The sequence below is a fragment of the Ictidomys tridecemlineatus genome, unplaced genomic scaffold (genome assembly GCF_052094955.1).
Source record: "Ictidomys tridecemlineatus isolate mIctTri1 unplaced genomic scaffold, mIctTri1.hap1 Scaffold_100, whole genome shotgun sequence".
In the NCBI taxonomy this organism is placed as follows: Eukaryota; Metazoa; Chordata; class Mammalia; order Rodentia; family Sciuridae; genus Ictidomys; species Ictidomys tridecemlineatus.
In genome coordinates, this window is record NW_027520970.1 from 744,337 (window position 1) to 749,003 (window position 4,667).

General features: G+C 42.2%; 1 long non-coding RNA gene across 1 annotated transcript; it reads left to right on the forward strand.

The window, feature by feature from the left end:
• The first annotated feature begins 2,210 nt into the window (after positions 1–2,210).
• LOC144372391 (uncharacterized) lies at positions 2,211–4,082 on the forward strand. Its single transcript, XR_013432420.1, has 2 exons — positions 2,211–2,949; positions 3,215–4,082. It is a non-coding gene; the product is annotated as an uncharacterized LOC144372391 (long non-coding RNA).
• Positions 4,083–4,667: the final 585 nt, after the last annotated feature.

Below are 4,667 nucleotides of genomic sequence, written 5' to 3' on the forward strand. Positions count from 1 at the left end.
GTAGCGGCCATCAGAACCTGGGAAGTGAGGGGAAGAGGTAGAGAGGGATGGCTGATGGCTACAGGGGTGCAGTTTCATAGGAGGAATAACTTCTCCCATTCCACAGCACAGGGACACAGGTATGGTTGACAGCAGTGAATTGTATATTTTAAAATAGTGAATAGGATTTTGAATGTTCTCAGCACAAAAAAACAGAAATCTGTCTGAGATGATAAATAAGCCAATTGCTCCGGTCTGGTCACCTTGTTTCCTATGTGCTGAGATGTCACACTGCACCCTACAAACGTCTCTAAGTACTGTGGTCCAACTTTAAAAATTAATAAAAATACATTTAAAGACAAACTATAACATGAAGAAAAGGTTCCAGAAGGAAGAGAGGGAATAGAATGGGGTTGGGGATAAAGACAGAAGCAAACCTTCTTGGACCCTACCATTTTTTAGATTTGACTTTTGAACTTTTGAACCATATGAATATTTTGTAGAGCTATGAAATCAAATTAAATAAAAAGCAGCTCCAAAATATTAAAGTGAAGTGAAGTAAAGGAACTCAAACATCAAAACATGTGTCTAGTTGGCAAAACGATGCTAAGTAACTATCCCGAATAATGTGGAAACAGTCATTTTAATGCGCAGCCTTGGTGGCCTCCCAAGGACAAAACACTAGGAAAATTCAAGCTGTAGTTTCTATAATGCTGTTACTGGTAATAGTAGCTGTTGTCATTGGGAGATTGCTGTGTAGTACGGGGTAAAAAAGGAGTCATTATGAACAAGAGGGTCAGGGGTTAGATGCCACTTGTATGTGAGGAGCCCCAGGACTGGAAAAAAATTTTTAAAAGACCTGGGAGGGAGAGGTTACCAATGAAGTAATTGAAACAATCTCTAGCATAGAATTTGAACTGGTAGTATGATACAAACTTGTATTTTTCTTCTTAAAAAGTAAAACACCCTCTATACTTCTCAAAAGAAGAAACACAAGTGGCCAACAAATACATGGAAAATAGTTCAACATCATTAGCAATTAGGGAAATGCAAATCAAACTACAGTGAGATTTCATCTCACAACCGTCAGAACAGCAGTCACCAAGAATACAAATAATCATAAATGCTGGAGCCTGTGTGGAGAGAAAGGAATGCTTACTGTTGGTGGGAATGTAAATTGGTACAACCACTGTAATGGTTAACTTGAATTGTCAACTTGATTGGATTGAGAGATGCCCAAGATTCAGAGGCTTCTGGGTGTGCTGGTGAGGGTGTGTCCAGGAATGATTGGCATGTGGGATAGGGAATTGAACTGGAGACCCTCCCTACGTGTTGGCAGCACCATCCAACAGGCAGGAGTGTTGGATGGAATAAAAGTCAGAAGAGCAAGACCCGCAGCAGCAGATGCAAGCTTGAGTCTTCTTGAACGGGTTCTTGATGCCTGCTGGGATCATCTGAGGACATCAGACTCTTGCTGCTTCACTCTTCCAAAGTGGACTCTGCCAGGGATTCTCCAGGGAGTTTCCAGAAGCCTTCAGTCTGAACTAGGGTAGCATCATTGATCCCCCTTGTTCTGAGGCATCAGTGTCTTGGACTGCGCAGCTACTGGTTCCTCCAGCTCTCCAGCCTGCAGAGAGCCACTGTGGGCTGTCCAGCTTCTGGTTATGTCAGCCAATGTAATAAATCGCCCTTTTATAATCATAGCTCCTCTTGATTCTGTTTCTCTAGAGAATCCTGACATACAACCACTATGGAAATCAGTATGGAGGCTTCTCAAAAGACTGGGAATGGGACCACCATATGACACAGCTATGCCACTTCTTGACATTTATCTTGAAGAATTAAAATACTCTTACTACAGTGATACATGCACACCCATGTTTATAGCAGCAACATTCACAAGAGCCAAACTATGGACCCAGCCTAGGTGTCCATCAACGGATGGATGGATAAAGAAAATGTGGTATATACCCACAACAGAGTTTTATTCAGCCATACATAAAAAAGAAATTATGGCATTTGCAGGAAAGTGGATGGAACTAGAGACCATATTGTTAAAGGAAATAAGTCAAACTCAGAAGGTCAAGGGTAGTGTGTTTTCTCTCATATGCGGTAGCTACAGAGGAAAAAGAAAAACAAAGTTGGGTGGGATCTCCTAAAAAATCAAAGGGAGGTCATTAGAGAAAAGGAACCAAGAAGTGGGAGGAGGGGAGGGAGGGGGAGGTGCTGGGAGTGATATGGGCCACACTATTGTGATAGTGTGTGCATGTATAAATATGTCCAACAAATCCCTTCGGTATGTACAACTATTAGGCACCCATCAAATGTGTGGGGAAAAAAAGTAAACACTTTCTAAGTCTGTCTACCAAAAAGGCCCAGAAAGAGTCACCAACTCAGGTGCTGCAGTGAGCCCTTAGATCCTGGAGTGTTTTCCGTAAGAGCAGTACAAGGCCTCGGGGGGAAATGAATGATCCTAGGTTTGGGGCAGGAGTACACATGTGGGGCCTGGATCATCTTGTAACACCCAGAGGAAGGGAGCTGTTAACGGTGACAAGAGAAGGACTGTCTCAGAGGGACTCGGGAGCCCAAATGAACAGGCTCCCACTGCCAGACGTGGGATGATTGGGCCAGAACGAGAGTGATCATGGGGCAGCTTTGAAGCCCATCAGATGAGTTTCTATCACTACTCTCAAACAGCTACGAAACTCTGCAGGGTGCTGGGGAGCCTGCTCCCTAGTTTTAAACCTGGTAAGAAAAGGGAAGATGTTGAGCACCTGCTCTTCCTGTTTGAACCATACCTCTGGAAGTCTCAGAGTTGATAAAAGGAGGCTTCTTTCTAAGAAGCATCCTGACTAACAAAAGAAGTAATCGTGGAGTTGGAATATTATTGCTTCCGAAGCCTAATGGACCAGTGAATCTAGGCAATGATCATGGATGACCGCCCATGTCATAGACAGAGGCAACTGAACAGTAAGTACCTTCAATGTGAGTGCACACCAGCGCCTTTGAAGCAGTCTTTTTTAAACTTTGCATAACATTTTATTTTTACACAATATTAAAACCATGTTATAAATGGCAGAAATTCTAATTAAATTCCTAAGTTTTTGAGAATTTTTAAAGCACAAAATGCAATTATGAGAGCAAATATATATATATATGTGTGTGTGTGTGTGTGTGTGTGTGTGTGTGTGTGTGTGTATACTATCTTACTTATATCTTTGTTTAATTATTCTAGAGAAAGCAAATGCAGCTTAAGATACAGAAACAAAACAGCATAAATTAGAAGGCAAAATGGAACCAAGAGTGGGGCCTGAAAATATGTACATCAGAGTTCTATGGAGTTGCTCCTGACAAGGCCAACATGAAATAATCTCCTCAAATAATTCAGATATGAAGTTCATTGGGCCTCCAGATCTAGGACCAATTTACAGAGAATACAGGGAAAGATGAACATGTCCAACTATACCATGGGGAGTCCATCAGCAGAATCTAGATGGTGAGAAACTCTACAGGAATTTGTCCTCATTTTCTCTTTAAAAATACAAGCACACACACACACACACATACACCAAGACAGAAAGCAGAAACCTATAGATTAAAAATTGTAACATGCAAACCTTATCTGAATTCCAACTGAAACAAATGATTAAAAACATCAAATATCAGGGGAAATAAGATTTTGATTGATTATTCAATTAAACGAGGGATTATTATCAATTTTTTTTTAGATGGGGCTCTGCTAACTGCTGGTCTCAACTGATCCTTCTGCCTTGGCCTCCTCAGTTGCTGGGACTGACTATGAATTTGTACCTGGGCACCCAGAATTTACTAATTTTTTTTGTATGATGATGGTAATGTGGCTATTGTTAAGAAATAGTTTTTATTTTTTAGAGATACATTCTGAATGAAGCAAATCATATCTGGGATTTGTTTCAAAATAATCATTCTTTTTGGGTGGGTAGGGAGGAGGTTAAACCAGATTGGCCTTGAATTGTTAATTATGGACACTGGATGGGAACAAGGGGTGTTCAAGGTGCTGTTCAAGGTTGTACATTTCTAAAATCTTTATATATATAAAAAATTAAAAAATTATGGAGCAACGATACTTACTGAGTGGACTGTGACTCAGTTTTGTTTTCGTTTCCATTTTAGAGCTCCCTAGGTGGTTTTAATGTGCAACCCAAATTCCAGATCCTTCTTTAATTTTCCTTAACAGCCTTTCCCCAGGGGGGCTGGGAATTCCAAGCTACTGGAGAGACACTGTCCTGGGAACAGCCCTTTCCCTTGCGACTGATCTCATCTTGAAACTCTTTCGGGTACTTCAGAGTTGCCAGATCTCTTTTTCTGTTACTTCTGATTTCCCCAGCTGGTGTGAGACTTCAGGAAGTGACTAGCCATTTGGGATTTGACTTCTTGTGCCCTGGAGGCCTGGGAGACTGCCTGCCAATAATGAGCTGACCCACTTTTGGAAACAGGGTGTGGTTCTGAAGACTCCTGTCTCACTGCGGGCATCTGGCTGGGTGGAAGTTGGTCCAAGTCCATCTGGGTGCTGGGTGCTCTGTGGGTGGCTGTGCACCAGGGGAACCGGGGAGTGAGCGGTCAGTGTGAGGAAGGAGGTGCTGTGGGCAGTTTCCTGAGGGGCCCTGCTGCCCACCTGTTTTGAGTTTTCCACCAGATCAGTGAGGACC